General features: G+C 37.6%; 1 protein-coding gene across 1 annotated transcript in view; it reads left to right on the top strand.

Moving 5' to 3' along the window:
• Positions 1 to 24,778, top strand: part of PCDH11X (protocadherin 11 X-linked) — a 376,686-nt gene that overhangs the window by 310,646 nt on the left and 41,262 nt on the right. The window lies entirely within an intron of this gene.

Here is a 24,778-nt window from a genome sequence, read left to right as displayed (position 1 = left end):
ATGCTGCACATGCATGAATCTGTGAAGCATTTTAAATATTGCATCAGTAGAAAGACAGGAAAGGAAAAGCTTGGTAAATTTGGAGGTATCTAGTACTTAATTTGTTGGTCTGTCAGGTACTATAATTATAGTTGTAGCATTCTTCTTCTGTGCCTTCAATAGTCGTTACTAAGCAAGTCTAGTAACATAATCTAATTAAAGTATGCTTCTCTTAGAGCGTACTGAGTCCATTGCGTAGGGTTTCTTTGTATTCTGTCACCGCTTGCATGTTTTCAGGAAAACAATGTAGACTGCATTCCCAGAAAGAAAGAAAACAGAGCCGCTGACAAAAAAAAGCTACTTCTCTGACAATCCTTTTGGCCCTCCAGAGACAGCAGTTGGATTCCCTGTTGCCACTAGTTGACTTAGCAATTAATAATGCAGCAATTAGCAGTCAGTTTCCAGATATCGGTGCACAAGGCATGATTTTATTTATATGGTGAAGTTACTGTTGACAATGACAGAGTAAAAAGGAAACGGTGGTGGAAAAGTTGTATCTCAAAATACAGAATCAATTTGATTGTGGGAAGAATGGGGTTAGTGCTAAAGGAAAGTAAATATGTGCTACATGAGATTATTGAAAGCAGTATTGAAGCTAATGTGAAATTGCTTTGCTTCTAAAGAACATAGATTTGAAATTACATTCCTGAAAGAACAGAATTCAGAAAGTTTTTAACTGCACGGAAAGATGCAGATTATAGATAAATGTTTAGAAACTGCATTATACTGCTGCCTTTAATTTAGAATGGGAATAATGAAGAGAAAATAAAGAAGCCTTCCTTTGAACAGGAGCTGAAGGTAATGTCGAGAGCCACAATAAGGTCAGAGGTGTTGGTTTTGGTTTTTTTTTTAAGTAGGTATAGACATAGTTCTTTGAAAAACAAAGTATTACACTTAAGCTCAGTCTTTGGGCTGAACAAAAGAACAGTCCCAGAGCCAAGGTGCTGCCGAAACTGAAACAACCAACTTAACGTTGATGCATAGACTTGAGGTGCAGAGAATAGCGTGAAGGATGCAGGCAAGTTATCAACAAGATTCATTCAGGTGGCTGGAGCAGGTTCAGAAGTTTACTTTTTTGTTCCTTGTAGATGCAAAGATGAATGACAATTTCATTGTGGCTGTTGGTACATTTCCAGGAATTTTGTTCTAGAGCACTTTTTTTCTTTTTATTCCCATGCGTAAAACAATTAGAAAATTAGTGTCACAACTCTGTCTAATGTATACTTTGTTAGGTATTCAGACAAACTAATTTGGATAATGGGAATGCATTGTTTACCACAAATTCAGAAATTTAAACTCTCCTGTAAATCTCATGGGCCTCATTGAGTCCAGCTACAAGAATCGTATTCAGCAATTGTGTTTGTAACTGACTGGCAGCCGGAGCTCAGCTGTAGTTCTGAAACTTCTCAAACCTTAAGAAGCGGCAAAGAACTCTGACTGCCTTTATTCCTGGGACAGCATGGACTCCCAGTGAAGAAAGTGCCTTTAGAAAGTGGAATTTGCATGGAATAATCAACGACCAGCAGCTACAAACAGGAGGGAATGCAGCAGGGAGACAGTAATTATGCTTTTTGTCAAAGTGTCAAAGAGAAGATGATCCACAAGTGGCACAAGGTGGCAAGATTTATCAGCTAGAATCTGCAACAGATAAACCATGGGAAATTGTCTTTAACCATTATAAATAATGGGTTTATGTATCAGGATATTGCCCCATGGAATTATTGGAAGATACATGGGATAGCATGAGCAACTGGAGGTTGCTTCGGTGACTCCTTAGAAACATTATTTCTTGTTATTTCATCCATGTGTATATAAATTGATGGTGTGTGTCTAAAAACATGTGTTTTTATATATATATATGATAACATGGATAATTTCTGTCATCACAGCAAGCGATGGGTTGTGGGAGGGTATGAGACAAGAATGTGTTCGGTTTGCAGCCTTTCCTTTGCATGGCAGGGGAAGTAAAATGGGATAAAGGAAAGACCTTACATAGTAAAACTGATTTACCATTCATTAAAATCATTTAACAGATTTCAGCTGTAACAATAAAACAATGTCTTTCCACAACCGCCAATTTGGAAGCAACAAAATATTGCAAAGAACAAGGACTGTTTGTGAATATGTCAAAAATCTAGATTTCATTAATCAAAATGAGATGCAAGACATCACAGTCATTGAACTGTAGAGAGAGTAAAATAATACAGTTATTTAGGATCCAACCTAAGCTCTTCTACACTGTTTACTAGTTTGTGCTGTTTGTTGGTTAAGTGCATCAGTTGTCGGGAGTTCTTAGAATTCCCAAATAAAACAATTGGGAAACTTGAATTGTACAAGGCATGGCTAGTAAAAAGTGCATATTTTTTTTTCAGTAGCCAGAATGTAAATTTTTTGTTTTGATATTTTTCTGATTATTTAAATAATTTGTCTGGGAAATAATCAGCACATGTTTAGAATATGACTAGGTACCTTTTTCAATATAGAGAAAAACAAAACCCATGGAAGAAAACACATTTAATTTGCAAAGGAATGGTAAAGTAACTTGGTGTTCAGGCTCTCGTTTTCTGGTTTCATGTCCAGTCGTAATAAATAAATAAAAGTATATGACTTAATCAGTAGCAATGAGAAGGTTGAATTAAAGTACATTGTGTTTTAAATTGTACGTCATTTGTAACTTGGTCTGGAAATTTGTGCAAGTTGTAGATATTGTATATGAGATCATGCATCAAAATTTCACATTCTACTGGGGAGGACAAAGTATTGGTTGACGCGAGTTGAAATTGAAAAGATACTGAGTTTTTCTTAAATACAAAGTGCATTTCTACTACATGTTCATGAAATTCACCCAAATTTCACCTTTTAATATTCCCTTCTTTCTTAATTTTATAGTGTGTACTTGCTAGGCTATATTCATTACCCTGAAACAACATACATAAATCAAGCCTCCCAACTGATTTCATCCCTAATGTGTCTCAGAACACTAATTATTAGCTGAAATTAAGAAAAGCTACACACAAATAGGTATGCATTAACGTACCATGTGAAAAAGCAAAGGAAGCACACTCACAGTCCTCACAGTTTAAGTTCTCCCTACAAGCTTCAGGTGAGACCGGCGTTCAGAGCTGGTGTGCGGTGCGTGTGTGTCTGACAGTATGGCTGTGTCCCTGTGGCTGAAAATCATCTTGCATTTGTTTGACAATTGTGGGTATGTCTGGATTTTTTCCTGAAGAAATCAGGTGTGTAGGTAGCTTGTAGTAGTTTGAAGTAGTTTGTTTTCAGATGCTGAAAGAATGAATTTTTATCTTCCACTCCCTGGAATATCTCTCTCTCTTTCATGTGTGTCTGTCTTTTTTTATCCTGAGCCTGTCCTTATTGTTGAGGACTTGTTATGCTTGACATTTCAGCCACCTCTTGTCCACAGTCTTATCGTTTATCTTGGTGAAATGTGTTATTCACAACACTAGTAGTGTCTAAATATCTATTGCATATTTAAAATCAGTGTGAGGAAAAAATTACTCGGTTTTATGTCATATCAATATTCACTGCACTTGTAATTGCTGTAGTAGTTGTAAAGAGAAAAGAAATGGGGAACCTATTAAACAGATAAAATATCAAGTATCTGAATTGTGAAAATGATTTAGCATCTAATCTAGTTCAATCTGTGCAGATGCTGCTGGAAAGGCTTAGGGCTATTTCATTCTAAAATTTTTGCAAGTAGTTACTGTTACTTGTATTTATTTATTTAGAACAAGTTGGGTTCCTTCTATTTGAAGGGTACAGGCAATTAAAAATGTGTTCGTTCTTTTCTTCTTGGTAAATACAAAAGAACAAATGTCAGCACAAATTATTGTATCGCACAAATGGGAGGATATGCCAGCATGACTGTTTCCTTTTCTCCCTAATACTTTGAAACTGTTACTCACTGTTGTATGGCTTGGGTATATGACAGGTAGAGCGACATCTACTCATTTAGGATAGGAAAATATGACTGGAAAATCTCCAGGTGTTCCGTTTGATTTAGACCCATTTGTAGTTGTGTAAGAGAGAGAATAAACCCTAAGGCAAGCTATAGACCTGTGATGTATTGCACTACAAGGACTGCATTAGAGCCCTGTCTGGTAGTGTAAATAAAGACTTTTATATTTTCATTTATTGACTACAACGCTAAGAAAGCTTTACATTGTCCAGTGGAAGTGGCTGAAAAATAATGTATGGAAAATCTATAGGAGACACAGAGGCATTTTAGAAAGTAGAGAACAATTAGCTTTATCGTCAAAGACAAAAGCGTTGTTATATACAGGCCGCTTTGATTCTCAGAGAACCTATTGATATTTCCCCTTGTGTTGAGCTGCTAACAATACCTTCGGTACAAAAGGCAAAAATCTGTTCTCACTGCGGGGAGGTGGGGCTTCCTAGTCCATTTGTATTTTCTTGAACGCCAATATTTCCTGGAAAGAGTGGGTCCAAGCCCTCTGCCACTGGGATTATAGGGTCTTTTTCTTTAGCTTCACTGTGACCAGACTGAGCTCTGGGTTGTGTGGAAATACCTAAGTACCGACCCGAGTGCGTCAGGGGACGAGGGCACGCTGGGGACGGGACAGCAAACTCAACCTGCAAACCACAACTCAGTCCCATTTTTAACAAACGTATTAGAAAACAGTGCAGTGAAGACTGTGGAAAAATCACACGTTCCATTAAGTCTATGTTCATGTTTCTTTTTATAGGCTTTTGTATTGCTGAACGTGTAGAGGTTATGATATAGTATGTAATATCTTCAATACTTTAATAGAAATGAGTGATTAATGCTTCACAAAGCATTAAAATTCACTAGTCACTTCATTAGCTCATGAAAATTAGCTCTTTTCAGCAGAGCATATATACACTGTCCTGCTTTCCTGCCTTCACTCTAGAATAAGTATATAATATATACAGTGGTGAATGTACCCCTGAAGGCTTTTAACCATCAAAATATGAGTGCTTGAGTAGGCTGGAAGCACTGGCCTGGGTTCTGCCACTGTCATGATTCCTGAAGTCATGAATCATTCCTTGTGGTTCAGATATCACTGTTAAAATGAAAATGGATATGAACAGAAAAAAGCTATGGAAGAGATCACAGCTCACATTAGTCAATCTAAAGCCATCTTTGTAAAGTGTTCCCTTGCAATCAAAATCTGTTTTTACTCACATAAATAACAAAGAAAAAAAACAATGATCTTGATCTAAAAATTCCCCGGGTATGTCTGCAGAGATGTTTGTAGTCATCTCTTATTTATACTCATCTGATGAAAGAAGGAAGTAGGATCAGGATACAGAGTTTGTCACTTAGTCTTTGATCAGCACCTATATAGGAAATGTTACTAAGAGAGGAGAAATGCGCTCCATGATCAAGTTGCACTGTTTGTCCTGAGCACTGTCGAGCAGCAGGAAATGGTGATATGAAAGGGAGGGGGTGTTAGGATTTACCTGGGAACTTCACTATGTGCAAAAAATGCAAATCGTGCAAATCAAATATTTGTAATGCTGCACTAACCAGTAAGGCATGACAGAACTAGTGTCTTGAGTTTAGATGAAAAGAATTGGAGGGACTGAACGTAGAGCTGATCCAATGGCACAGAAACATGGCCAATGGTTCTGCAACAGCGTTGAACAAAGATGTACTTTTATTTCTCTTTAAACGCAAAGTAACTATTGATTTCAGTCCTATTGCCCTGGATTCACACAACTGGAACAGAGGAGACTCCTGTTTACCAGTATGTAAAGCTGGCTGGTGCCTATTTACCTGTCCAGGATATTTTTATCTGTGTACCAACTACCAGTGCTAGTAATTATATATGTTAAATTCTCTAACTTGATTTTGCACCATCCTAATCCTCACACTGCAAATTCAAATGCTTTGGAGGAGAGATATATGCCTGTTGTCTTTTTAAATTGGCAATTCTTACCAAACATCCATATATAGTGTTTAATTATATGGTTTTAATTCCCTAAGTTTACTTTTCTCTGTTTATGATTTGCACGCCTGCATACCCAGTTACATGACATATAATCCAGTGCATCTAAGAGATACCTATGCTACTTACAATGAGCCTCTGCTACAAAGCTAGCTTTTGGTGTAGCTGTACGTATGTAACTAGAAATTATTTGTCTTTCTGCACTCTAGGAATCGTGCAGGCAGTCGTTGTCACTGCGTGGCCCGGCTTCCCTCTGGCTGCTCTTTCCATGAAGAGATTCCAAAGTACTAGTTTATCCCAGTGCGCTGGTTTGCTAATAGGCTAGGCGCTTAAGCCAGCAAAAAGCAGGGGCAGGATTGTGCCATTGCTTTGCAAGTAAACACAGTGACAGTAACTGTACTGCCAATTTTAGGCTAGTAGTTTGTGGGGTTTTTTTTCCCAAGGCACTGGTGAGTGGACAATCTGGAACCTGGGAGTCAAAGGGAAACCGGTGTGATAGACCTGGAGGCCAGGACTTCACCAAAACATTGCCGAGGCACTCTCAGGCTGCAGCTGTTAAAAGCAGCATGAGTTTCGTAATTTCAGTGTTCCTGCTGCTTCTCTGCTTCAGTCCGTTTTTCTATATTCTATTTTAGCTGGAGTCTCCCTAATTTCCCAAGTCCCCCATGGTGTATAGGATTTTTTATAGCTGTTAGGATTGTGAGTTGTTGCCTTGGAAACACAGTTGTGCATGCAGCTGTTGTAACTATACTTGTTACTTTTGCTTTATCACAAAAGGTTTCAAAGCTGTGCTGTATTTGTCTGACATTTCTTGATTCTGTAACTCCTTATAACAATCCGTTTGACAAATTACCAGAGGAGGAAATAAAACCTCAACCTCGCAGTGTACAGCATGCCCCCGAGTCCTGACTGAATCACCTGCTTTCTTGCCCTCGGAAGCCTCCAAACCCCATTCAATCCCCTGCCTGCCTATTTCAAAAAATATGAAAATGTAAGAATTCTTGGAAAAAACTTTCGTTATTCTCCATCAGGACTTCTATCTGCAGATGCTGGGGACAGCCTGAGACTGCAGCTCCTCCAGGTCTCCGCATGGGACCAGAGAGCCGTAGGAAGATAACGCCTGCGGCCGCTGCCGGGGCTCTCGTTCGTTAGGACAGATCCAGCAGGAAGAGCAGGAGGGAGCAGGTGATTCTTGAACACTTCATCCATGTCGAGCACCTTTCCCATGAAAGCTGCTTTGGTGCCAGAGAAGGACTAACGTTCATACTTGCTGCCTTTGTTGTAAGAGTGCTTAATCCTTTCCTTCGGGCCTCCGGCTCAAGATCAGGTCCTTGAAGTAAAAGGTATTTGATCCTTTTTGAGTACTGAGAAAGGGGGTTGTTAGATCGGAGAGAAACCATGCAGGATCCCCTTCCAGGGCAGGTCCTCCTTACTTGCCAGCTGCGAGTCAATGTCAAAGCTTTGAGACGGCTGAAACGTGTAGACAGTCGTAGCATAGTTTTGAAAGTTGTATATGTTTGCTTTTTTTTTAGCCAAGGCTTCTAATTGCCAGCGTATTTTCAATCCATATACCTGTCAACTACGCCAGTTTAGCTGGCATCGCGCTGCCTTTATACTGTCTTCTGGTTTTATAGCAATATAAAAAATGGTTCGTTTTTTGTATGTCACTCCCTCACTGAGCTTTCCCATCTCCCCTGGCTGCAACATAAGCCATAATAGTTGGAGAGGAGGACAGGTGGGCACTATTTCTGCTGTGTTCTCCAAAAGAGGAAGGGAGTGCTGCATGAAGAAATAGAAAAGCTGCTAACTGCAATTAGATATTACAATGGTTTCGTCTCCTTGCATCTATTTGCTTTCCATTGTAACGCCTTGCACTGCGCGTTGTTTGTAGCTAACGATTTTGTAGGTAGACTTTAATGTGAAGATTTGAGTCGAGTCAGCAACTGAAATCCCAGTCACAACTGGTTTAGATGACCAACATGAAGTTTGACTGGATTTGCTGTGGAGAAAGGTAACCTTACCATACTAAGAGAGGCTTACTATAGTCTAAGGTAGTACAACTTTCTTTTTCAATCTAATTTCTCCAGGTGATTTAACCTTAGTAAGTTATAGTATGCTTTTTTTTAAAAAGGAGTTTGTTAGAAAAGCCACTTAAAAGTAGATCAAACCAGAAATATCTGAACAAGTAATATGCAGATACAATACACAGTGCTGAAGCAGACAAGGAATGGATGTCTGTGCTTGCTTGTAAACAACCTTTTTAAAACTCAGTGAAAATTATAACAATTCTTTTCAAATTCTTACTCATCTCATGAAAACACAAGTTAACTGTCAAATTGTAATCCAATTGCAAAAATTACTCAGCAACCCTGAAACAACATGATGAAAAAAAACCCCAACTTAGTGGACAATTCTGGAGTTTCTTGAGCTCTGGTTGAGAAGTACAGAGAACGTCCTGAGGGTGATCGCAATCAAAGGCGCTTTTTTACCCCGTTGTCTTTGATGGGTCACTCTTTGGAATAAGAGGTGTTTCTGCAGAGAAGCACAAGCTGTATCTTCAAGTCCCTTGATTACATTCATTAAGCTGACGGCGACAATATAGGATCTGCTATTTTACCCTAGTTTCTCATGGTGTGGGGAGAGAATTTACAGAGCTTATCATCTTTTTGTCTGGGCAGCTGCAACAAAGTGAATTTGTAAGTTCTGAATTAGGGTAATAATTTAAAGTAGATGATAGTATCAGTTTCAGAGCAGCATCTCTGTAGTAGTTTCAGAATATAAATATTAAAATAAGTACAGTCTAGATTGTTGGAATGTTGACAGCTAAACTAATCTGTATTTTTACTGATTTTTATGACAGCATCTGAAATTCTTCCTTTTAGTGTTTGCATTGAGTACAGAAAATAAATTCTATTTGACTCTAGTAAGTTCATATACTACTGCATGCAATATTCTGCAAGCTAGATATTAATGGTCTGTGAGCATCTGTAGTTTAAGCATTTGTAAACTTATTAAGAATTTATTGAGGTTGTATCCTTGGTTGCTGATTGGAGTGAGCTGTGAAAAGCATTGCACAGTATGTTCTGTTGTATCCTGAGATTTTTTCCTCTGTCAGCCCTTCCTGGGAGGACGCTCTGACATAATAACCTTTACAACAGAAGTTTCCAAAGACTGAACTCTGGGACCTTGATATATTTCAGACTTGCGTGTTTTTTTCTTGACTTGGAGGATCCTTTGGATGGGAAAGAGATTTTCAATTGCAAAAGTGCAAGTGTCTTAGAAAAGAGCAGAGAAGAGATGGAGGCACTATGAGGGTGGTCAAACACTGGAAGCAATTTCCCAGAAATGCTCTGGAATCTCCATCCTTGGAGACATTCAGAACCCAACTGGATATGGCTCAGGGCAACATCTTCCAGGAGGGCATACTCTGAGCAGGAGGTTGGACTAGGTGAGCTCCAGAGGTTGCTTTCAACCAAAATTATTCTCTTCCGTTCTGATTTTTTTTTCATCCCTTGAACCTTGTCAAAAATATATTCATCATCTACAAAAGCAGTTAAGGAAAAAAAAAAATTATTTGAGGATTCATTGTACTGTTTGTTCAAGCACAGAACCTAGTATGAATCAACAGATATTTGCCAATGTGGAAAAAAGCAACAGGTAAGCTGAGAGAAAAAAAACAAAACTAGAAGACCCTTGATGAAGGTTGTTCAGATCTCAGAACTCTCTCAGAGACTCTCAAGAAATAAACTGTCTTAAATTATCCTCCCAGGAATGGGGTGGCAGTGGAAATGAATGCTGCATTTGCTACAAATGATAGCATCTTAATCTACACACTTTGTATTTCCTCAACTGTCTTCCCTATCGTATTTCAGCTGTCGAACTCCAAAGTCAAAAAGCTAACAGCTTTGTAGATGAAGTTCTGCTTTCCCATTCCTGACTGCAATTGCTTCTGACAGCCTGTGTTTGCCTATCGCTGAGATTCACACAGATTAATTTCCATCTTGGCACTGAGGATTTGCATCAGGCTATTAAATGTACAAGGACGCAATGAGTGAATACCTGTCAATATCCTGAAGACACTTTGGATCTTGAGAGCCTTTAGGGACTTTATAAACTGGCTTGTGCAGATAAGGAGATACCTCAGTGAACCACCTTTGGCAGCTACTGCAAGAGCCTTACAAATTGAAACAAGATTTAGGAGGGTTACTTACCGCTTTGTTCCAGGTGCTACTAGGTGAAAGAAAACCCTCTAATAGGAAAGGGTTAGATATCACCACTCCTGAAAATAACTGTAGAGAATTAGTGGTCACTGAAGTATTATTTTCCGTCACTGTTCATACCACTGGGATCTCAATATTTTTTCAAAAGATGTCAAACATCAAACAGGATTTTTTTGTTAATACCTTAAAGTTTGTATTGTAAACGTAGAGATGTGTATCATAAAGTGAGGGGTGGCATTGGAAGCTTGTAGCTATCAAGCTAAGTATCCTTTTTCTAGCTCCCTATTTTAGTAAGTGTCTTTTCTTGTTAGTAGATGTTATCTTTTAGTGTGAGGCATTCGTGTCATTACTGCTTAACACATCAGCAGCCTTCTGATGGCTGGAGAAGTCAAAAGGGAAAGGACAGTAGGGTAATGAGGATTCACCTGCTCTTAGAATGATCACATCGTGATCATTTACAACCTAATAGTTTAGTAATAATGTATAGACCTATTCTCTCTTCTCAGAACAGCTTTAGTGATGCTGCGATGCATTCTTCAATGTTTTGCTTGTGAAAAGAAACTCCTGTGGTTGGTGTGCAGCCCCTATGTAAGACAAAAGTACTAAGTTCTTTCCTCCATACAGCAGAAGAGATGTGTGCCAAAACTCTATGTAATCTCTAAACGGTGGCTTGGAGTCTCCCAGTTCTGCTGTACTTAACTGTTTTGACAGGTTGTGCTAAGGGCACAGAGCGCTGACAGCAGGCTGTTACGCAGGCAAAAGGTTAATTTGACTGGTCTTCAAAGTACTAACGTAGAAGTATGTGGCAAATTCATTCTGCAGTCAAAGGAAGGGGAAATAACTTGTTATTACTGAAGCATGTATTGTTATTTCAGAAATAACCAGCATTGGTCACAGAAATAGAAACAAGATGGTTGCTTTAAGGTACTTCATCTCTGAGAAGAGAAGCATGGAGATGGTGCAGAATAACATTGGAATGGTGTTGCCTGTTGATAGCTGCCATGCCTACAGATATAATAATTAGCTATTGACCAAAGCAAGGCGTAGATGCAAAGACAGGCTTGCTTTAAAATACCCAGCACTGACAAACGAGTTACAGGCTCAGCTGAAATAGCTGAATGGTAAAAAGTACAGATCTGATGTTTGTTATTTAGTAACGCAAATTACTTCAAATATAAAAATCCAAAAGAAAAATAAGAATCTATTAGTGAGTATGTGTGTCATCCTATAAACTACAACAGGAAACCTGTAGGAAGCTGAAGGACAGTGTTTAGCAGCTCCCTCTCGCCATAGCTGGGCTTCTTGTCACAAGTGTGCACAGGGAGCCGATGGTGACCCGCTCTTCAATTCATCATTTTACATGCAAGAAAAGAACTGGAGAGGATAACAGCATCCCACTCATTCTCTTTAAGATAAAAGAGCTTTCTGGAGCTCACTAGTTTTATGGGTTTTGTATTCTTGAAGTGAGGTTTGCCATTACCATGGAATTTACTTTGCAGCTGGAAAGAGTCAAAAAGCATCAGGGTTTTTAAAGCTCGGTGAAGCTTTTCTATTTCAATAGATATTTTCTTTCACAGTGTGCCAACAAGCTGATTGATACATTGAAGGTATGCGTGTGTCTGTATCTACATGTATATCTATGCACACTCATATAAATATACATTAAAAAAAAAACTATCAAAGAATTCACTCACAGCAGTAGCTATGCCACAGGTGAAAGGGTGAATTTTTAGGGGCATTGAACACTGTAAATGTGTTCATTGTATCAGTGCTTCAGAAATACCCATTCTAAATGACTTTGTGTTGATCCACTGTGAAAATTCATTGTGCTCAATTGCCCTCAAAATTTCTCATTTCTCATCTGTGGTGTTGCAGTCTGCTGCCTGCACACCGGACTGGTGTACAAAGCGTGTAGGCACCCTGCTTCAGAGTGTCTTAAAATACTTTATATTGCCTGCAAGGTTTCCGTGTGGTACTTAATAACTGAATAGATCTGTGTCTAGGGCTTGTATCTATGAGACTTTCAAAGATGGGAATAGACTTCATGGAGTTAGTTTATGTTGAGGCATGCACACACAATGAAACAGTCTTGCGTATGTCACATATCGTACGTATCTAACTCAGAAATGTGGAAAATGGAGCTTTGGCTTTAATTTTTAATCATACCTTTGATTCGGGGAAATCAAAACCACTCTCACATCATTTCAATTCTATTCAATTGGGAGAAAAAAATAAAAATAAAAAAATTACCAGTGGCGTAACAACTTTCTTCTGGCATGTGTGGCAAGAGGTTGAGACGTAAAATGATTGGGGTTTTTTTTGACATCTCATTGGAAACAAGGTTTACTGGGTTTGTTTTTTTCAATTTTAAAGAAGAGACATTTATACCAGACTTTTAATATGTTTTTTTATGTCCTTTAATCTACTGTATTGCCTGATTTCTTATGAAAGCCTATGCATATCAGCCTTTAAAGCATGGGAGAAACAATGCCTGTTTTGGAACAAAGGATAGGTAACATTTAAAGACCTCTCCAGAATATGTCTAGAGCTGTCTCAGTTGGTCCTTACTGTGTTACAATACATTGCTTATTGCCTGTGGATGCTCTCAAGCATTAGAATAACAATATCATTATAAAAGCCTGATGGGATTGACGGAAGCACTGGCCAAGGAAGGTGCGTCTAGGAAAATGAGAACTTTGCATTCAAATTACATGTAGGAGAAAGCGTGTTGAGGAGTCCAACGTTGCAAATTTAAAAGAAATATTGGTTTGGTTCACCTTGCAATTTTATGCTTGTAAGTTTACAAGACAAAATCTTGCCTGTAATTTAGACAAGTTGGACACTTTTTCTTAAAAATCAGGGTGGGAGATACTTAATTATGTAAGAAGACTTTGATTTTTGTTCCATTTAGTAGGAACTTTAATTATGTCCTTGTACTAACGTCTTGGTGGAGCAATGGTTCATTTCTGAGCTGCTGTAGCAGGGGAAAATCTCCTTAAGCACCACACAAGCTACTGCTCCAGGAATGATTCAGTCTTACATTACTAAACCTGAGATTCAGCTGGACAATGCCAAGGTCAGACTCTGGCTCACTCGGAGTCTTAAATATGTGAACTCCCTAGTAACTACTTAATTCATTTTTCACTACAAATTCAAAATTTGTATTATTTACAGTTTGTGGGCTTTTAATCTTTAACACTGAAAATGGGAAAAAATATAAATACATTCAATTGATTGTTTGTTTGTTTGGTTTGTTTGTTTTATTATTATTATTAACAGTCCGTTTGCCTTACAGACCTACTCTGCTCTGGTTTCTGTTTTTCAAACAGATTATTTGTAAGCAGGTGAAAGCTGTCTTCTAGGGATGTGAATATCAGTCATAATTTTTTAAAGAAAAACAGTATTTGCATTTTTAGTCTTGAATGTTAAGTATACAACAAATTACAATCTTGGCAAATACATAAAGCACTTTCATGTCTCTGCATGTCTCTACATTCATCTCTGGCATCTAGTAATAATACTCTGGGTGGCAAAGAAGTACTAATTCATATAAACGATGGTATGAACAGTCATAATTCATCTGTTCTTCAGGTTTAAGAAAATACCTAGTATTCTAAACGAGAAAATACTGTCTGATTTGGTTTTATATAATAGGTTTGGGTTTTTGAAGTTGTTGGGAGCAAAAGGGAAGATCTCCCTTGTTTTAGTGCCACTTTTTTTGTATTTAAATGCATAAAATGAATAGAGCCATTCTTATAAAGAAAATAAAACATCAGAGAAATATTCTTCTGACTAGGCTTGTGAAAGCTAGGTTTTGTCTAAATTATTTGCTGACTTCAGTCATCCATTTCTCAGAAAGAAAAAAAGGTACTGCATCAGATAATCTCAGAAGGTCTCTCAAGAGAAGACAAAGGCCAGCTTGAGTCTATTGTCTAGACTCAACCGTTCAATACTCATCATCTTTATTCTTTTTATTCTTATGCCTCAAAGTAATTTTAAAATGAGGAAAGATAATAGCGATAGTTGTATGAGAGCAGTATCTCTGGCAAATATGACCAATTCTGCAGAAAAGGAGCTGCTCTTGTTATAAAGCTTTAATTTTCTTTTACTTAGTTTTACTGCAGGTCTTCAGCATTTCACTGCTGTTTTTATGGTATTTCAAAAAACATATACTTTCACAGTAAAAGATTATATTTATGTAGTCTGTAAATTTACACTTTTACATAGTTACAATTGCATCTTTTGTTTCAATAAATTGCATTTACATTGCAGTTACATTCTGTTTCATAATTAAATCGCTTTCAATCTAAGTAAGTACAGGAAATCCATGCTTCGATGTGCAAGTCTGCTGACAAAGTGAAGGGTAACCCAATTCTCATCCATGCAACTTTTTAATTAGTTGCTACACATCTGAGGATTAGGTTTGTTGGGATGTCTTGCAGAAAATAACATTAATATTCAATTTGGTTAAGGACTTTCAATAAACAAACAATTAATAAAGCTATTAAACAAATGTCTCTGCTGACCCGTTTCCATATGTATCGCGACTATTCTAAACCATTTCCAAAAGCAGACGGTTGAGAAGGGCTTATCTTTCAGTGTATTTGCTGAATCTTGAAGAGTATCTGGGTACTATCCATTATGAGCTAATATGCATTTGAATTTTTTGAATGTATTTTCTAGGGTCTGCAAAAGCCAGGTGGAAAATAATGCTTTGTTACAAGCTCTGTTATCAGCCCTCTCAAAGTACATTATTTCATTTTCTGTTTGTCTAGGCTTCAGAATATTCTGCATCCGAACAAGATAGCTTTTTTTGCCAAGTTTGAAATTATTATTTTAGAGATGAAAGGTTTGTTAAATTACACCCTTATCTGGAATATTTTTAAATGAATTGATATGTGAGGAATAGTTTTGTGAAATATTCTGGATGAGGCTTTACAGCTCTGAGTTAAATTACTGGTATTAAAAACCAGCTCATCTAAAGTAAACCTGGAAATTGTTTTAGGCTTATAGTATAATTTGAAAAATTTGGAATTTCAGTGAAAGAGAACTGGTATAGAAACAAATTCTTATTTCCCGTATCCCTTGGAAAATAAGCTCTGCTATTTAAGTCCTGGCAAGATGGCGTTGATTTTGTGTAGAGACTTCTGGCTGGTTTTATGGTGGCATAAATTCACTTTATGTTATAGCTTGCTAATACATACAGTACTATAAATCGAAAACATTCTTTCACAACTTTTGAGAGCTATTGAGGTGACAGTGATGATGTAACTTATCCCCAAATACCATTTACATTGTATTAAGATTCCCAAAGGGACAGGTTGCATTTACATCAAAGAGCCATTCAGTTCCTACCCAATATATACTCATTTTATTTGTATAGCCCATGTATTTGCAAATGTGTCCGTGAAATTTATTTCACTTTCTGGTTTTTTGCCAAGAAATTCCAAAAACATTTTAGATAGCACTAGAAGAAAGGCTGTTAAGAAACCCTGCTCCTGACAGGAGTGCTAAACTCTTTGGGTGTTGGTTTACGCGGAGCTCTGCGCTAAACTGCGACGACAGAGTCGTTCACCTGCCTCGTGGAAGGTGACGTCCCTGCAGGGACGCGGCTGCGGTGGGATGCAGGCACTCCTCGGACATCTCTCTCCAAACCAAACTGGGTGAAGAAAACAGAAACCGCTTCCTCTAACCTGCTGGCCTGCGAGCTGCGTTAGCAGAGAGGCTCTCTGGCAACCTTGCAGCAGGTTTGCAGAGCAGCATCCTCCAGGAGAGGTTTTGGGCAGGCTGCTAAGGAGAGTCGTTTCCCTAGTTGTCCCAGTTCAATTTGCTGCCAATTTGATTTAAGCCTCTAATAGCGAGTTAAATGTGCTGAAGTGCTGCAGGTGGTGTTTGTCTGGAAATTTCATCTTCTACTATATTGCAGAGGGTGACCAGCTACTCAGAAAGCGAGCGGGACCCCGAGCATCGTACCGACTCCACTGCTCTTCCCTTTGCACTTTGCTTCATGCTAAAGTTCAGGGCTTGAACTCTTGTGAGCAGATGAGGAATAGTCCATATTGTGACTGCCAAAAGGAGTAGGTAGTGGAAGAATATTTCAAAGGGAGTTTTCTTGTGACTTTCCATAGCTTTGAATGTGCAGTTTGCTTTGTAATCCGCCTAAATTCTTTCTTCGATGTGGTGTATTGTAGTCTTATCCGTCTTTAAGTTTTTGGGGGGTTTTTTTGTTTGTTTGCTTTTTCCCATAAAACAACTTCTGGAATCTGATCCAGTTATAAAACAGTATTTAGGCTATGTTCTTGGTGGGTTTGTGGGTTGAGTTTTATACAGTAAGCCCACATGCATGTGGGCTACTATTGTATAGCCTTGTCCTGGTTTCAGCTGGAATAGAGTTAATTTTCTTCCTAGTAGCTGGTACGGTGCTGTGTTTTGGATTTAGTATGAGAATAATGTTGATAACACACTGATGTTTTAGTTGTTGCTAAGTAGTGCTTATCCTAAGTCAAGGACTTTTCAGTTTCTCATGCTCTGCCAGCAAGGAGGTGCACAAGAAGCTGGGAGGGAGCATGGCCAGGACAGCTGACCTGAACCAGCCAAAGGGATATTCCACACCACAGGACCTCACGCTCAGTATATAAACTGGGGGAGCTGGCCGGGGTGGGCAGATTGCTGCTCAGGCATCGGTGAGCAGGTGGCGAGCGATTGCACTGTGCATCACTTGTCTTTTCTTGGGGTTTGGGTTTTTGTTTTGTTTTGGTTTTGTTTATTATATTCCTTTTCATTACAATTATTATATTTTGGTAGTAGTAGTAGTAGTACATTTTATTTTACTTTAATTATTAAATCATTCTTATTTCAACTGACGAGTTTTAATTTTTTTGCAATTCTCTCCCCCATCCCACTGGGTGAGGGGGAGTGAGCAAGCGGCTGCCTGGTGCCAAGTTGCTGGCTGGGCTTAAACCACGACAAGGCTTTAAAAAAACTCCTAGTGTATTTATTTATGCTTTCTCTAAATTATTGAACTTTACAGATACAAAGTTTAGGGAAACAACTGTCAATGCGTTCATTAAACATAAGTGTTGTGGGTTAACCCCTGTCAGGCCGCTAAGCCAGACCCAGTACAGTAAGGTTTATTTCTAAGATCTTATATATGTTGTTGCAACCAATGTGAAACAAACTTGAGAGGAGTAACGTTAACTCAGAGGTGCAAAATTTTTTGTGCTTCTTAATGGCCTGAATTGTCATTACTGTCTTTCACCATCATTTCACTGCCACGTTGTTGATGGAAAACACAGGACTGATTTTGTTCCATGGTTTCTTCCCTGACTCACGGTCAGTAGTAGATACGATACTCCCTTCACTTTATAGGCCAGGGCAAAAGTCACATATGGGATATCATTCCTTCTTGTAACAAAGATGTAATTATTTGTAGTAAAATGTTTTCCCACCATGTCTTGCTGTCCTGCATGGTTGAACACTCAGGATGCTGATATGAATAGTTAATCCACTGAAATAACAGCATTTTCTACCGTCCGAGGCATTGCTCGTTGTCAGCAGGCAGGATCCTTCAAGTGCTTCCCCACCATCCGCAGAGAGCTCCTTAAGCTCCGTGATGTTTGTTGCTGTGAATTTAATATGGTATTGCATACAGGACTGGCCCAAAGTCCAGACTGCAGTTTAGGGAGAAGCAGTAAAATGATAAAATCCTTTCCTTGTTTGGTAGAGGTTTTCCTCCAGCCTTCAATTTCAAGTTATTTGAGGATTAAATGCAAAGTAGCTCTATAGGAACAGATTTGCAGTTAGCTTTCATTCCTTAAATTAGAATGCCATAAATTGCAGTTATACGTGGTACTGCTTTCACATTTTCTAAATGACTTGTGAATTGGATGACCTTTTCCCAGGAGCAAGGGGATTGATGCCTGGCTTTTATGTAAGGCTTGGGAGCCGGCCACGCTCCCCTTCCTGCCTTCCCACCTTTCGTTCTGTAAGGCAAGCGGTTACTGCAAGAGATCCAAGGCTAACGTGGATCAAATGCGTCCTTCCTTCCACGTTAGAGAAAGTTAAGATTCCTTAATGCAGCTGCTACTTTGCACAAACAGGGGGAAGGCGAGAAAATCTTTCTGAAAAAGGACTCCTGTGCTACGAAGGTTGTTACGGCTTTGCCGTAACAATACGACAACTTCTTAACCACTTTAATGGGACTTTTTCTATCATAGTTAGACACTATATATTAAGGTGCCCAGGAGGAACCTCTTCACACATTGATCTATTGAGTTCTCAAGAGAAATTAAATAAATAATAAATTGTACTGACATGATAAATTTGGAGAAAGCCTTTAATCAATTATTAATTGATTATTCACATGAGCACAACGCTTGTAAAGATCAAAACCTAATTTTGACAACATATGCAAACTTTTCCTTTTGAATTTAATAATATATTCTCAATCTGTTGTTCATTAAGGTGAACATCTGTGAATTCATTAATTTTTCTCCAAGCTTGCTGCACCACGAACTCCATTTCTTTAACGAATTTTCCAAAGAATAATCCCATTAAAAGCTTAGTTTATAATACATACAATGACAGCTTTGTTAGCATGCTTATCTTTTTTTTTTGTCTAATAAGTCTTTGCAGCAAAATCTGTTCCGGGATGGTATAGGGCAGTGAGACCAGGGAAAGTGTATAAATGTGGTTGAGGAAACTGGCTGCCGAGCTTGAGATCTCGTCATCTGAGCTCATAAAAATGGGACACCATAGGTTTCCCAAAATATGGTGATTCTTAGCTGTAAATTGTCACTTGCAAGTTACAGAAGATAGAAATTTTATCCAGCTTGGTATTTTCCTTATTTTCCTTTCCAAACTGGAGCTTTAAAAGAATACAATTGTAAAAAACCCTCTTTTGCTGATTTTACATTACCATTTAAGTGAAATTATAACAGACCTGAAGATTTTTCAAAGCATGCCAGGAAGGAGAAAGAAGAAATAGGCTAATGATTCCCCCTGCAAATGTTGATTTTGAACTTTTAAATGGAAATATGTAAGGAAAACTGTACTCAGAGATAATAGCTATAGGTGTTTCTTTAGACAGACAACAATAGGTACTCTTCCCTCTTGTGTAGTACAGTTGTAACTGAAATCTGGCTGTCTAACCCTTTCAGGCATATATCTATAGATAGCTGCCTCTTCTTTCTCTGACATTTTTTCATAAAGTTAATGGTAAATGAAATACGGATGTTTCAGGGAAGATGAGTTACATGCTGTATTAATCTGACCAGTCCACATTAGGAGAGCACTGAGCAGAATTTGCAGCTGCAGAAGATTGTCACTGTGTTCCTGTGTTTAATGGAATAATTTAGGCAGAGAGACAGAAAGAAGTCTATACGAAAATGAGTACAAGCACTTTTAAGTAGAAAACCTGTAGCTAATTTTCAATCCTGTAATTGAATTTGCAGGATAGCACATAAATAAAGCTAGGCCTTTTTAAAAGTTGGATGCTTTCCACTGCATAATAATGTTTTACTGCCTTGTAATGCTTTCCCATGTATTTTCCCACATACTGTGGAATTACATCGCAGTGCTACATGCCTGAAAACTTCACCCGGGATGCAGCCTACACAGTGTTGCATCAGTGAAGCTTCAGAAATACATGCAGGTTGACTGTTATTCAAATAATTGACAGCCAGCTAGATATGAGTTGTTAGTTTGTAATTTGCTGTAGCATGCTCAGCCATCAGTGCATGGTCCCTGCTGGGTTGTATCCTAAAATGAGGTGCAAAACTATTTCCTTAAAGGCTTTTTGATGATTTTTGTCTTTTGCTCCCACTAAAAGCCGGAGCAATTCTTAAGAGGTTTGATTCCAAGCCTGAGCTTTGAAGAGTTTTCCTGAAAAGAAATTCTAAGAAAATATTTAACATTCTTCATATCTTTTTCTGACTTTATTGAATTACTTGCATTCAGTAATTAAGCTGAAGATTTTGCAAATTACTGAGTAAAATGGTGTTAAAATGTTGCCGTAATGACATCAGCTTAAACAGTCATGTCCTTGAACTCAATACTACCTCACAAATCTGTGTTAGATTACGTGCATTTGAGATGCAATCTTACAAAGCACTGAGTTCTCTCAACCTTTTTTAAAGTCGATGGAACCCAAGGCCACCAGGGTAGAAGCAGAGGACGTTGAGCTCATTGTAAGATTGAGTCTTCACTGTAACTTATGCTCTTAACATTTTAGATAATCCATCGATCTCTTTTGAACAGGTAATATCTGTAATAATATCACATTTCTACATCATCTGAAGTCAATTAAAAGGCGTGTATTATAGCTATATTTTAATCAAGACTTACTGGGAAATGGAAGTAAAGAATTCTGCTTTTCTTAATAGTACCATTTGCAAAAAGAAAAGCTGACTGGAAAATCAAATGAATTACCTGCTCTTTAGACATCCTTTATATGTCCACTTTCTTCCCAAAATGAATTTAAAATAACTCTATCCCAAAGAAGAAGGTATTTCAAACTCCTAAGAAAAAGTAGATGGATCTTTCCAGAGCATTCACATGGAGAATTCAAGTATAATTCATTGAACTCTACTCTATAAATAAGAACTCAGCAAAATACAGGTTGTCATTTGAGAGATGGTAAGTGGACAACTAAGTTTAGTATCTTCCAGTCCCATCTACTTACAAGACTTAAATTAGAGGGAATGCATTTTACTATAAAGTAGGATATGGAAGAAACAAACTCTCATATACAGTACTGCAGAATGGGCTTGAACACATTATTAATTTTTTTTTTCTTACTCTTCCAGTCTGAAAACTATGATCAGATGTATAACCACTCTGTACGCTGCTATTCCAGGTCAGCAGCAAATACCTGCGTTCAGAAAATTGGCTGTTGTATTATTTCTGAACTGTTCGGTATTAGTATGACTGTGTCCTATGCTGCTAAATTTTGAATGGTTTCAGGACCAGTGTTGAGAAGCATTTGCTGGTTTTCGGTGTGTTCTAAAGCAAAAAATCAGCGTCTTACAAATTAAATCATCTCGCCCAAAACATGATCTCACATACTTGTTCAAAGAAAAGAGTTTACTGCATACATATGAGGGATTGTCATGGAAAGTTGAATTTATTTTGATAACCTAAATAAATAATTAAAAAGGGAATCTACGGTTCATCTAACATATTGTCATTTACATTCTGTACTTCTATGGAGGGTAATCTCAAGAGCAGATGTAATTAGGAAAGCAAAGGCTGATTTTCTATTTACCGCACGTTAAGAATGGAAAAAAAAGATACTGCATTGGCAATGAATCTATTGGTCCTGTGACAGATTTGAGATTAAGTTCTTACACTTCCATGACATTTTGAAGTAGACCATTTTTGTTGAGGAAAAGAGAGAGGAAAAGGAAAGGTCATGTCTCCCTTATCAGGCAGTCATAGTCTCCTGTAAAATAGAAATGTCTGTTTAATGTCAGTGAACAGCCCAGATGGAGATTCATGTTGGAGCAAAACATCTATACTTTATCTTATACCTCAAAGTTTATACTACTTAAACCTTGTGATAACAGAATCCTAAGTCATTTTCAGATGGGATTCCTCTACCATTACACCACGATTCTCCATTCATGCACTGGCCACCTTTTTCCTCTTCTTCAAAATCAGCCGTTCTGCATTCCTGACAAAATAATCCTTGTGTCGGGTATCTAACATCGTGAAAGACTCGGCGAGCTCAGGCTCATGTTACTACATTAAAATATTTCACGGTTTTTGCTCAGAGTGGATTTTGCAAGTCCTTTTTCCTTCCTGGCTGAACATACAGCCGGAGAAGCCAAGCAAATCATTGACCAAAGTGATTAAGAGGAGTGGTGCTACAGTGGTGTTATAAGGCACAAAGGAAGGGATGGTAAATAAAAGCATATTACCTACATAAAGTTTGACTTCATAATTCCTTTGAGCTCTGTATAAGGAACAACTTCATTTCTGTACTGCCTTTTGTTTTATTCCATCTCTCTCCTCCGTCTTACCAATCTATTTCTAGCATGTATATATTTACCTACATTATTTATTTCAAAAAATTATTGCTTTAAAGCTTTCCTTTACTGATAAAATAAAATTCTGTTCTTCTTTTAAACCTTTACAGGCTATATAAAAATGGAAAAAATTATTGTTAGCAGTCATGATACTTTAATTATAGTAATAAGAGCGATAGCTTTTACTTTATTACTCTGTGGTGTTATGTTTCTGAACTATTACTTTTCCCCACCTTAAAATAAAAAGGATTTAAGTGCAGTCTACTTTGAGGTTAAATGTGTGTATGTGCATTTGAATTGTTTGTACACATGGGGGCTTGGCATAAAACTGGGTGAAACTGGACCACCTGTAAATTAATATGCTTGAAGGATGTTTTGATATTACCAGAAACTGAAATCACTTTAGCAGATGAGTGTATTTTTTGTGTGTGCATGTGTGATGTTTTTTAATTAACTGCATAGCTTTTTCTCACTGTGCCCTTCTACATAAGGAATATCCTTCAAAGAAAGATACACTTTGTAATAGCTAACACTTCCACATTATTTCTGGCTATAATTGGTGAATATTATTTAATAAGTAATGATTGAAATAACTCTTTCACAGAAATTATCTATTAAGGAATTTCAGAAGTGGTGGCAAATTATATTGCATTGCATATTCATGCAGTTTGATTTAATACAATATTTAATGTAAAATATGACATTAATTGCTGATAAATAGTTTCTTACACTCTAGATGAAATTTTTTTAAAATCCTATACTATCAGAAATAATGACCTGGCAATACACTTTAATCAATCAATGTCTTTGTTAGTGTTAGGTATGTTGACAAAGCAGTAACCATTCAAAAAAAAGGAAGTTTTGGTTATTTAGTCAAACAGGGGACTTAATTACAGGTCTTCTGGCATCTGATACTATAAAGCAAATGAGGTCAATGTTTTGGCAGCTAAGGTTCTAGGTAAGCTAAACATGAGTAATTCATTTATGTTATATGCTAACCTCTTCAATTTTTCTTCCCCTGCCCCTTTCTCCTATGTTCCCCTTCTCCTTTCTAATTTTCTCCTATTTCTTCTACTTTTATCCAGTACCTTCAATGCTTACTCCACCTTTTTCCCCTTTTTTTTCCCTTTCTTTTTCAGGATCAGTCCTCTTTTTTAGTCCCTTCCCTCTACCTTCTGCACATAGGTTTCATTTTTCATCTTCAAAACATTATTTTTCTTGATTTTTTTTGTACATTCTCATAACCCCTTGGAGGTTTTTTTGATAGAAACAGAGGACATGCATCAACTCACAGTCCTCAAAAGCCACAAAGCGAAACGGTCATGTCTGTTGAGCACAGGTTACAGCAGCAAAGTCAATTATGTATAGCCAGGTACCTTTTACAGTGTTTTGTCCTAGATTTCAAGAGTTACCTTTGATGGGCAGAGCTTTGTCTACCTTCTTCTCTCTATTATTCTGGAATTTTGCTTTCTTTCAATACCTTCTCATTAGGAGCATTGAGTTGTTCATACATGGTGTAATTTCTTGTCATTAGTATTATTTTACATTCTTTTCCAGATCAAAACATGTAAATGTCTCTGGGTCTCTTGGGAAGCTTTAATCTTATAAAGTAGGTTTTATTGAAGAGTTGTTTTTTGACATTCAAGATAAGTTTGATAATTACATTAATAATTACTCTTTCATGTTTGCTATTTACAATCAGCAAAGCATCTGATTCTGAAGCTCAAGGAGAAATCACAATGTTGTAGATTCAAAGCTAGAATAGCAACTGAAATAATACAGTTTATATTGGAAGGAAACAGTTGAGTTTTAAGAGGAAGGACGGTTCTGGACAACTCTGCTGTTTCACTACCACACCATAACAGTTACACAAGGTGTGTTTCAGCTATGGCAGACAAGAAACCCGTGACAGAAGCGCGGTAACCGTGTCATCTTTCTTTCATAAACTAATCAATTTCTGCCCTAAATCCCTTGAGCAACCATTTAAATAACTGGGAGCTTAGTCTGTCTATGTTTTCAATTTATAAAATTTATCGCTTCACCTCTGGGTTTATAGTGCGGATGTGCTGAATCCAAACACTTCAAAGGAAATTTAACAGTTGGAGTTCCTAATAAATCCTTAGCTCACCCATCTGTATAATTTGTATTAACATGTCCATTAAAAGTTTGCTTACAGCATGTAGATTTCTTTCAGAAATGCTTCAGAAAATTGAAGTAAGGGGAAAGCAGACAATAACAACGTTCTGTAAACATGTATCTGCTAAAAGCTCAGACAACTTTTAAACAAACAAACTAACAAAAGATATTTTTTACTCCCATCATAGTTAACCAAGTGCTTTTCAACTTCCAAATCATTTTGCATCCCATTCTGTCAAGCTGTGAAATAGTGGAAATACTGGACTCTATCCTTGTCCTCTTCCTTTCAGTGAATTCTGTTTTGGACTTTTGTCCTTCTCTCATAATATCAGATCTGCTCTGTTACTTTTCATTTTTTTAGTATTCTAAAAATTTAGTTCAAGAGAAAATTTAGTTCCAGTACTAT

This window comes from Buteo buteo, chromosome 22, assembly GCF_964188355.1.
Source record: "Buteo buteo chromosome 22, bButBut1.hap1.1, whole genome shotgun sequence".
NCBI classification, from domain to species: domain Eukaryota; kingdom Metazoa; phylum Chordata; class Aves; order Accipitriformes; family Accipitridae; genus Buteo; species Buteo buteo.
Note: the sequence above shows the minus strand (reverse complement) of the source record. Positions and strands in the feature narration are given on the sequence as shown.